General features: G+C 42.7%; 1 non-coding gene across 1 annotated transcript; it reads left to right on the forward strand.

Annotated features, from left to right (window-relative positions):
• Positions 1-9,188: 9,188 nt before the first annotated feature.
• Positions 9,189-9,295, forward strand: LOC129512261 (U6 spliceosomal RNA). Its single transcript, XR_008664999.1, has one exon. It is a non-coding gene; the product is annotated as a U6 spliceosomal RNA (small nuclear RNA).
• Positions 9,296-11,874: the final 2,579 nt, after the last annotated feature.

Consider the following 11,874-nt stretch of genomic DNA (forward strand, 5'->3'; position numbering starts at 1 on the left):
CAGAGTGTGAGATCTAAGACAGGGGAGGGGGGGTCACAGTGCATTTCAAGACCTAGTCTCCAAGGTCATACACCATCACTTCTAACTTACTCTATTCATTTGAAATGAGCCATGAAGTCCAACCTACACAGAGGGAAAAGGCAGTTGGACTCAAACTCCTGGAGGGAGGTGTTATCAAAGGAGGTGTGGAAATATTTAAAATCACTACATCTTCCACGCTATCTTTTCTCCACGGCATTCGTCACCACCTGACATAATACATTTTATTTATTTGATGATTACCTGTCTTCTACCTCTGGGATATAACGTCTAAGGGAAGTTTCTCTGTTTTATTTACTATTGAATCCTTAAATCAGTGCCTGGAACACAGTAAGCGCTCAATAAATACAGGACAAACAGGTTGACAAAGGACTGAAGAAATGAAACAAAAACTGAAGAGATCAGCAGAGGTCAGGCTGTGGAAGACCTCCCAGGCCGTGTCACCACGTCAAGGAGTTTGGACTTTGCCCTAGAAACATGGGAAGCTATCAAAGAGTTTTAAACAGGTCACGTCACGACCTGGATGCTGCAGAACAGCTCTCGCATCAGCTGTGGCATTTGAACTCCATCCCTCTGAGGTCCTTTCTGACTCAGAGTGTGGCCCAAATTGCCATGACCCAGCTCCCTTCCCCTTCACTGTGGAGACAGGCCCACCCCCAGGGTTCCACTACAGGTGAAGTAGTCTCACCGTTGGGAAATGACTTGCTACAACCAACCCACTGACAAATTTTTTTTCCCAGTGAAATGAATCCCTTTTATAGTTGAGATGCAAAATATTTGAGATGTGACATATCCTAAATGCCTCCCTTACAAGAAAGTGTTTGTTACAAATATGTGATATTTTGGAATTGATTTGGCTTTTTGTGCCTAATGGATCTAGCCCTGGGGGAGTCAACCTCTCAAACTGTTAAAAGATGGCAAAGAATCAAGGAAACTGTAGTTGAGAATACCTTCAGGTTTTTCAGTTGTAATGAGTCTAGTTTGTTGCAATGGTGTCCCTGAGGAAAGGACTACAAGGATGAAGTCTTCAAAGCACAATACCTGAAATTATTACTTACTGATAGAAGTCAAAGATTCTTACAATACGAATTGTAAGAATTTTTCGAGGCTACAAAAAAGTTTAGAGTCAGGTAATTTACAAATACTGAATCTTCAAAAGATGAGGATCAACTGTCCACACATCCAGAAGAAGAAACAGTCATTCTGGAAGGAAATCAGCGCTGCCCTGGTTAAAGAAGGAAACAAGTAACAGCATCACATTCCACACAGTGTTCAAGGAACATGAAGACTGAGTCCCTTAGACGCTGTGAATGGAGGGTAGTTAGAGCCCTGACACCAGGCCGGGTGAGGCAAGGATTTGGTTGCTATGAGCTGGGGAATGATTGGGGGACACAGAGAGAAGGGAGACAAAACTTGGTCCTGCTCATGAGAGGAGAGAACCCTCATCCACCTGCTGTTGAAACAGATGCTCCACGAGGGTGGGAGCCGTCTCCTCCTGTGCTCATTGCTGGGACAGAGGAGCTCCATACAGATCCCAGGCCTGTCTGCTGGAGCTGGGGGGTACCTTGGGATCGTGTGGCCCGCCCCCTGACTTTACAAAGAAGAAAACTGAGGCCAAAGAGGTCAAAAGACTTACCCACTTACCCATAAGACTTACCCCCACTGGCTAAGGGCAAAATTATAGCTGCAAACCCAGGACTGTCTCATCTTGTTTCAGTGTACCTTTCTTTTTTCTTTTTTCTTTTTTTTTTCTTTTTTTTTTTTTTTGGCAGACCGTGGAGCCAAAAATAGGAGAATGGAAATGAGAGGGAGCAAAAGTCTTTGGCCTCATTATTACAAGGATCTTAGCATATGGAGAGGCTGAAGAAAGCAAACTGCAAAACGGTTTGTGTATAGCATTTTGTAAAACTCCACTCCTGTAAAATCAGGATGACGTCGCCAGTGACCCCCTTTATAAAAAATGGGGAGTATAGAACTGCTAAAATGGTTTTCTCTGGAGGGTGGGATTACAAGGGGCCTTCACCGGACATATTTCTGCAGTGTTTGGGTTTTATCCAAGGGTATCCATTCCTTTTGTCAAGAGAAAAATAAAAGAAGTACTTTTAACACCCAGGAGGAGAATCGCTGCTGTTGGCACAGGACAATGTTGGCTAAGTAGGGGGCTCGGGGACCTTGGAGCAACATAGAAAGCAAGTTGGGCCAGGACGCCTGCCACGCCTGGAACAGCGCCTGGAGTTTTCTCCAAACCCCAGAGGGAACTAGAGGAGCATGGGAGATGCTAGACTTACCACCCAAAGTGGGAGAAAGGGAAGGTGGTGGAAGACACAGGGAGGCATTCCCGCTATGGCAAGGGGGCCAAGGTATGTCAAAAACAAACCACAGATAATCTAGGAATTAATAACATGGGCACCTACTGAGAAAGAAAATGACTCAGAGGTTTGCAGTATCGAGCACAGAGGGTTTCCTGTCCACTCCCACATCTGGCTCGGTTCACACTCACACACGCACGCACAAACAGCTCCAGCGCTCCAGCTTCTGCACGGCCTGCAAATTACCAAGCCCGCGGCTCTAACCTCTCGGAGGCCGCTGGAGGAGCCAATGCTGTGGTGCATGCAAAGTGAAGCATGGCAGCAGACTCCTCATAAGCTATCATCGTGGTGGCAGAAAGAAAAAGGTGATCCTCACAACGCACACACCTTAGGGAACTGCACAGATTTATTTTATGTACACAGACACCTTCTCTTAAGTAAACACCGCTGGATAGGGTTGTTTGGAAGTGGGAAATGCTGGATGTCCGTGCATCCTGACTGAGGATGATGCTGGAGAGTCTCCCAAGAGGCGATTCTGCTTTCTGAGGACGTGGTGGACGAGAGAGTGTTTTAGGGGGCCTGTTAGCCAAAGTTCAGGGAGGCACTCTCTTTTCTTTCCCAGGCTGTAAAGTAATAGGATCTTTTGAAAACTCTGTGAGCAAAAAGTTTGAAGCTCCGAGAGAGACAGGCATCCAGCATAAGACTTTCAACTTGGATACCGTTTGGTAGTGACTCCTGTGGTCATTGCTGGGACAGAGGTGCTCCATACAAATCCCTTGCCAGTAGGCCTGGGGCATCCAGGGTTGGCTTCTTGGTGCTCTTCCAGGGAGGTTCCTTTTCAGGAATTGTTTCAAACATCCAAGTAGAGCAGCAAAGCAACTCCCCACTCACCCCCAACCCCACACACTCCTCATGCCCCTCTACCCCCATCCCCACAAACAGTGGGGAGGAAACAGCATCCTTCGTCATCCACTCCAGGCACCTGCCTCCTGCTGCTGCCCTTGCAGGGAGATTAGTGACGGAGGCACGCTGGTACTAGTCTCTATGGATGTAAGAAGGCTAGACTTATACACATGATATAATTGGCAGGAAAAACTTTCTTCCCCTTTAGGGCACTAAGAGAAGGACATCCTCTCTTCCCTAAAGGAAATATTTCCCTAAAGGAAATATTATAAATCATTAAAATGTGCTATAAAGCCTTAATAATAAAAGCAGTGTAGTACTGGAGCACCTGGGGGGCTCAGCAGTTGAGCGTCTGCCTTGGGCCCAGGGCGTGATCCTGGAGCCCAGAGATCGAGTCCCGCATTGGGCTCCCCATGAGGAGCCTGCTTCTCCCTCTGCCTGTGTCTCTCTGCCTCTCTCTGTCTCTCATGAATAAATAAATAAAATCTTAAAAAAAAAAAGGCAGTGTGGTACTACTAGGCGAATAGACAAATGGACCAACGGAAAAGAACAAGAAGTCAGAATTAAGACCAAATGCCTACAAGGATTTGGTATATGACAAAGGTAGCATCTCGAGTAAAAATGGACCATTTATTAAAATGTGCTGGGGCAGTTGGGTAGTCATATTCAAAAAACACAAAGCTAGGTGCATAAAATAACATTCATCAGAATATCACCAAATAGAATTTTAAACGTAGGTGGAAAAACAGAAGAAACTATAAAACTATGATGAGAAAAAAAGGGGAATCCGTTTGTAGTATCAGAGTAAGAAAGACTAAGTGTGGCTCCAAATCCAGGGGTTATCAGAGAGAATAATGATGCCCTCAAACCCTGTAACAAAAGCCCTCTAAATGGCAAAATGATAGCAATAGTAATGATGACAATAACGATACATCGAGAGTGAAGTCAAAAGATAAGGGACAAACTGGGAAAGATATTTGTCACTTATGTCTCAGGCAACATAATCTCCCCATGCTGTATTTTTCACAGAAAGGAAACATAAGTGCCCTTAAACATATGAAAAGATCTCAACCTTAGTCATAAAAAAAAAACAACTGTAAATCAGAACTGCATTAGGAAACCATTTCTCGCCTATCAGATTGGCAAAACTCCAAGTGTGATAAAGCACTCTATCAGCAGGGCGGTGGAGAAAGAGGCTTTTATATAAGGCTGGTGGGAGAGTCCTATAAAGGGCAATTTGACAATAAGCATCAAAAATGCATTTACCCTTAAGCCTACCAGTCCCTCTTCTGGGAATTTATCCTGCACATAGAGCTACGTGGGGGGGGGGGGGGGGGGGAGGGGAGTCATTTATACAAGTTTATCCATTGCAACGTTGTTTGTAATTACAAAATTTCAAAAATTTTAATATTTGTTACAATTATCTTAATGCCCTAAATGCCCATTAGTGGGGACTAATTAGATAGAGGATAGCCGCATGATGGTATACTATGCAAATGCAAGGAGTAGTGAGTAGTAATTAAGTCCTAGAGATCTAATGCCCAGTAGAGTGAAAATATAGACAGCAGTCCTGGATTATAATAATCAACTTGCTAAGGGACTAGATCTTAACTATTTCAACTACTAAGAAGAAATGATTATGTGATGAGAGAGATGCTAATTATTGATAGCATGGCAACTGTATTACAATATAGAGATGTATCAAATCAATATGTTGTACCTCTTAAATATACACATTATACATCAAATATATTTCAGTGAAGAATAAAAATGCACTTAATGAGAAAAAGAGAGAAAATAGATCATCCCCACCTGTTAACGTAGGAAGATTACCAGGTGTAATATTGTGATATAATAAGAAACACATATTTGGTCCCTCGTCCCTGGCACAGATTTCATAACACCCTTGCGATTTCCTGAGTCATAAGGGTGATAGGATCATCTTTTCTTATATTATTTTGTTTTTTGTCCCTGATTCCTGACAGGAGAGCTTCTAAGCCCCTTGGACTCTCCAGAGTGAGGAGTGTCTTTTTGAATGCTAATGCATTGACTCCTGCTGAGTTCCCTGGTAGCTCCAGGATGGGTGTTGGGGACCCAGAAACCAGACCAAGGGAGGACTAGAGGATTGAAACTTTCAACCCCATCCCCCAGACCTTCAGGGAGGGGAGAGAGGTTGGAGATTGGGAAAATCACCAACGACCCAACACTTGTTTGATCATGCCTCTGAAATAGAGCCTCCATAAAAACTCTAAACACAGGGGTTTAGAGAACCTCCAGGTCGGTGAATGTGTCCATGTGCTGGGAGAACGACATACCCTAAACTCCATGGGGACAGAAGCTTCTGTGCTCTGGACTCTTCCAGATTGTACCCTTTTATCTGAATGTTCATTTATATTCTTTGTAATAAACCATAATAATAAGCAAAGTGTTTCCCTGGGTTCTATGAACGATTATAGAAAATTATGGAAACTGAGGAGGATGAAACAGACACTGAAGTCCCTCACCCGAAAGAGGGACTCGAGGCTATTTTGAGGAGACAAGAAAGGTGAACAAAGCAGGACTCCATGGTCAAAGGATGCGGCTTGTAGATTCAGTCCAGCAGTTTATTGGTTACATTTTCTGAAAATCAATATACCATGGTGCTGAAGACTGAGATCTCCAAAATGGGTTGGGTTTGCATTAAGCCCCAAGTATAGCATGTATACAGGATGTGAACACGGCCAAGTTACTTCATTTCTGTATCTCATTAGGCAATGTGTCATGCAGAGTTAGTGCAGTTTCGAAGGAGGGACACCAAGTATTTTCACTACTTCTGTCATTTTATTTTTCATTTCAACTCCTTTAAATCTAAGAGAGTAAGGCCCTCATTTGTACAGCTCCTACTGGGGCCAAGGGTGTAAAGGTATGAGTGTGTGTGGCAAGTCTTCCAGATGAACCCACTCTTTATGTTCTGGGTACAGAGGGCTGCTACCCCTTTACAGCAGGAAAGAAGCCACTTCTAACAGCTTAACCCCATGTGGGAGAAAATCTCAACTCTGAAAATCTCAACATCTCAAAGATGTCCTCAACTTTGGACTTCTTTGATGGAAGTCAGCAAATCCTTAAAAGCAGTTAAATCATTTGGCTTCAGCAAATCTTTCCAATACGGGGTGCAAAAGAAGTTTGGTTTTTCCCCTCCAGTTTCACTAAGATACTATTGACTATAACATATGTAAATTTAAGGTGTACCATGTGATGACTTGATACACGTATATGTTGCGAAATACTTCAACAATAAGGTGAGTCAGCACCTCTATCTCCTCATATAATTACCAATTTTTGGAGTGATAACAGTTAAGATCTACTCTTTTAGCAATTTTCAAATATATAATACAGTATTGACAACTATAGTCACTAAATTCCCAGAACTTATTCATCTTACAGCTGGAAGTTTGTACCCTTTGCCTAACATCTCCCCATCTCCCCTACTGCCAGCCCCTGGCCACCATTCTACTTCCTATGTGTTTGGCCTTTTTAGATTCCATACAAAACTGAGATTATACACAGTTGTTTGTTTTTCTCCATCTGACTCACTTCATTTAGCTTAATGCCCTCGGGTCCATCCATGTCGTTGCAGATGACTAGTTTGCATTGTTTTTTGTGGCCCACTTGTATTCCACTGTATACATATGCTATATTTTCTTTATCCATTCATCTGTTGATGGACACTTAGGTCATTTCCAGGTCTTGGCTTTTGTCAACAAAGCTGCAGTGAACATGGGTTTGCAGAACCTCTTTGTGAGAGTGTTTTCATCTTGAAATATATGCCCAGAAGTGGGATTGCTGGGTTATATGGTAGTTCTATTTTAATTTTGGGGGGCAAACTCCATACTTCTTTCCATAGTGGTTGCACCAATTTACATTCCCAGAAACAGTGCGCAAGGGTTCCCTTCTCTCCACATCCTCACCCACACATGTCATCTCTTGTCTTTTAATAATAACCACTCTGACAGATATGAGCAATTTAGCTTGAGCTGTTGCTTACAATTTTCATGGCAACAGAAATACGTATGCCCTGGAGGAGATTCAGTAATGCCATCCTTGGTGACTAAGAGCTGAGCCACTACTCAGAGAAGTCATTGCACTGCCACATCCATGCAGGGGCATTTATCTGTTAACTTCTGTGACACTGCAAGCTCTAAGAGGCTGGTGCTCATGGGAATAAAATCATTCAGTGCAGCATTTGTTTATACAATGCTTAAAGCTGCCATATGCAACTTGATAAATCTTTCAAATGGAAGTAATGATAATTCTTATTCCACATGGTTATTGTGGTACTAAATAAATACATATAAAACATTTAGACTAAAACAGGAGCATCATAAGAGCTCAGTGAGTATAAGTGCTTAAGCTAACAAAGCCTCCTCCTATTGTGTGATTATTATCCAATCCTGCTTACGGAAAAAGGAAAAGTTAATCAGGAACCAAAGATTTAATTAATGTATTTATTTTGAAAGATTATGTTTATTTATTTGAGAGAGAAAGAGAAAGCACATGCACAAATGGGGGGGTGGCAGGCAGAGGGAGAGGGAGAGAGAGACTCTCAAGCAGACTCTGAGCTGAACAGGGGTAGTCTGACATGGGGCTTGATTTCATGACCCTGAGATCATGACCAGAGCCAAAATCAAAAGTCATATGCTCAACTGACTGAGCCATGCAGACGCCCCATGGAATCAAAGATGTAATTTAATTGATAGTTTGAACCATGTGAATTGTTAATATTTGATGATTTGCAACCTGCAGATGTGGTAATTTCTTAGGGTTCAATCCCATCATTTAGAGGGGTGTTTTTTGTTGTTGTTGTTGTTGTTGTTGTTGTTGTTGTTTTTATTTAAACCTAGCTGACTCAGAGAAGCAAGTGGCACTTTCCCCATTGCAACCAAATCTCCCACATGATGTTATGGATTGTACTTTTAAGGGCAAGTTCCTTAGACTGGGTGTTTCCTTTTGGCATGTATGTAGCTGCCACCGGATGAACAGTGGTGCCTCAGCCTTGACAACCACCTGGGCTTTCCTCACCATGGCTAAAATATAACAATCTTAAATACCTAGTATAATTATTTTATCAAGCTCTAATTAATTAGTAAAAGCAAAATGGTATGCAATGTAGAATAAGTTATTAAGATATTTGTTTTAAATAAAAATAAACACCTAGGTCCACCATAACACCTTTCTTAAACTAAAATGGCTGAACTGCTATCTTTGCCTGTTTAGAATAAACTTTTGTTTTCTTCTCTAATGAAAATCTTTTAGTTTTTGCCTGCTGTTTCAAAAGTAAAAAAGGTTTTGTGTAGCCTCTCATGATTTTAGAGTCAGAATCTCCTGCTGTCCATTTAACTCTGCCGTCTGTCTATCAAATTGTCACTGATTTGAGAGGAGGGTGTAGGTGCCCCTTGTCCTTTCTCCATGCCAGTGGACAGGATTGTACGTGTTTTGTTGAGTTAGAAGATCTGCATTTAGATTCCAATTTAACTTAGCCTCAATTTTCATACTGGCAGAAGGGAAACAATGTTCATAAGATGATTTAGAAACATGAATTAAATCATGTAGCCAAAGGACAAGCCACATAAAATGCATTGATCACTGTTATTTCCCTTCTAACCATAGCTAGAGTTTACTAAGTGTTCTCTGTGTGCAAAGCACTAGGTAAGAATCCTGAGTGGACCTACTCATCTCATCCTTGTAGGAGGAACTAAACACAGGCTTAGAGAAATTCAGCAACTTGTCTGAGAGACGACATCAACATGTCAAAGCAAAGATCTGAACCCAGAAAGTCTAATCACACGACTTCTATGATTAGCCACTGAGCCTCTCAATGAGATGCTTGTTCCAAAACGTATCACAAGTTGGTTAATGCTGTCTTGCTTTTACTTATCAAATGTTTAAAACTTTTAGGGGGTGCTCGCTTCGGTAGCACATACACTAAAATTGGAATGATACAGAGAAGATTAGCATGGCCCCTGCAAAAGGATGACACGCAAATTCGTGAAGTATTCCATATTTTAAAAAAATAAAAATAAAAATAAATAAATAAAATTTTTAGGGGCGCCTGGGTGGCTCAGTTGTTTAAGTGTCTGCCTTCGGCTCAAGTCATGATCCCAAGGTCCTGGGACAGAGCCCCAGGTCAGGTTCCCTGCTCAGTAGAGAATTGATTTCTCCCTCTCCTTCTGCACCTCCTCCCTCTGCTCATGCTCTCTCTGTCTCACTCTCAAATAAATAAGTAAATCTTAAAAAAAAAAAAGGTTTACAACTTTTATAATGAAAAAGCTTGGAGAAGTGGTTCTCAACTAGTTCATGCAGAAATACCCCAGATGGAATGACAACTTTCTTAAGAGTTTGTGTGGTGAGTATACAGTCCAGGCTACAAGGTCAGGTAGGCAAAAAAACAATTTCATTTATTTTTCTCTATAATGAGACTTAATTTTCTATCAAGTCTCATTCAGGTGGGTGGTAGAATGGAGTTCAGATAATTGCAATCAAGAATCCCTCTCGCTTCTCTATCACATCGGGGAGCATCTCCACCTTCTTGTCCACCAATGGGGGCAGGAAAGAAACTAGTTCTCCACTGTCACCTGTCTACCTCTCATATGCTGAGATGTGCATCTTCCTGCCTGATTGTTGATCATCAAAGCCACAGTTACAGCTCCATTTCAATTATTTCTGAGCTCTTCTCAAAAGTACAGGACAGCAGTGCCTCAATGGCACAGTCAGTTAAATGTCCAACTCTTGATTTTGGCTCAGGTCGTGATCTCAGGCTTGTGAGATCAAGCCCCAAGTTAGGCTCCCTGCTGAGTATGGAGCCTGCTTAAGATTCTCTGTGTTGAAGTATCTGGGCAGCTCAGATGCTGGAGTGTCTGACTTTGACTCAGGTCATGATCAGAGGGTCCAAGATTGAGCCCCACATTAGGCTCCCTGCTCATCAGGGAGTCTACTTCACCCCTCCCTCTGGCCCTCTCCCCACTCTGATGCTCTCTGTCTCTCTCTTCATCTGTAAAACAAAACCAAAACAAAACAAAAGTACAGGACAAATTTGAGTGTTTTCCATGCCCATCTGTGGCCATGGAAAATTGTGGGATACCGTCTTACAACCTTTCTGCTAAGATGAGCCACAGGTCACTCAGCAACAATCATTTGTACCTTTTGCCAGATGTAGGTTAGACATGGATGGATTTCCAAAGATTTGCTACCTCCCTAGACTTTACCCAGGAAGTGAGGCAGAGGTCACCTTTATCCTCAAATAGTTCCCAAAGCAGTGATGTGCCAGAAAATGTCTTTAAAGCTGACCTCCAAGGGAACATCTTGATTTGTCTCAGTCACCAATTTCTGTGTTGTAACGAGTCTCACCATGGCCAGTTTCAAGGACCCAGTGTGAGAACACTGAAGGTGGAGTTGGGACTAGATGCCAGGATTGGTTCCCACAAGCAGGTGCAAGCAGCTTCAGCACACCATTGCCTCACCTGAACTGAAATGCCTGTACTCCTCACTCATCCAGTCAGCCCAGGGCTCCATCCTGGGCCCAGGGTCCAACAGAGAAGGACCTCTCCCCCACAGCCCACCGACTTCTAATCCATCTCTTTCCCATTTCCAGCCCTAGTCTGGCCACTTTGGGTCTCCTGCTGGCCAGAAACACCGGCTTTGCTTGACTCCAAACTCAACGAATTTTTAAGATTTTATTTATTTATTCATGAGAGACAGAGAGAGAGAGAGAGAGGCAGAGACACAGGCAGAGGGAGAAGCAGGCTCCATGCAGGGAGCCCGACGTGGGACTCAATCCTGGGACTCCAGGATCAAACCCTGGGTCAAAGGCAGGCACTAAACCTCCAAGCCACCCAGGGATCCCATGACTCCAAACTCAACCAATTTTTATCTTACGAAAACAAAATCCTAAAGCTCAACTTTGTATTTCACTGTTCAGTGACCACCTTTTATAGGTAATAACAACATGTGCTCTAGCGTTCCACTGGGAGAGAAAAACAGTTTAGCAAAAAAAAAAAAAAAAAAAGCCAAATTGTGGGATGGGGGTAGGATGGATCTATATTTATTATACAGAAGTAATAGCTTCCTACATTATAAAGCATTCACTCCCTTTCACCTCCCAAACCCCCTCCAGCACTGCCTGCCAAGGATTATTCTCTGGGTGACAAAGGTGTGGCATGTGTTTCAGCGGTTGCTCAGGCCACAAGCTCGGGTGTACAAGAAACACAGTTTCATTTATCATAGTCTATAATGAAAATTCACATTTTTAGGATGACAATCCAGCCAATTTATTAAAATTTAAAATACACATACTCTGTAATCCAACAATTTCATATTTTTCATATGTACCTGTTATAGGCTGAATGGTGTCTGCCTCCTGCCCCCAAATTCATATGAAGTTTTAACCGCTCAGTAGGTCAGAAAGTGATCATATTTGGAGCAAGGGTCTTCAACGAGGTAATTAAGGTAAGATGAGACCATCTGGTTGGGCCCTAATTCTGTATGACTGGTGGCCTTACAAGAAACCAGCTGTGCCACTACCTTAATCCCAGCCCAGTGCTTTGTCAGGGCCGCCCTGGCACACTCAGAGAACACCCTAGAGAAATAC

Source organism: Nyctereutes procyonoides, unplaced genomic scaffold, assembly GCF_905146905.1.
Source record: "Nyctereutes procyonoides isolate TBG_1078 unplaced genomic scaffold, NYPRO_anot_genome, whole genome shotgun sequence".
NCBI classification, from domain to species: Eukaryota; Metazoa; Chordata; class Mammalia; order Carnivora; family Canidae; genus Nyctereutes; species Nyctereutes procyonoides.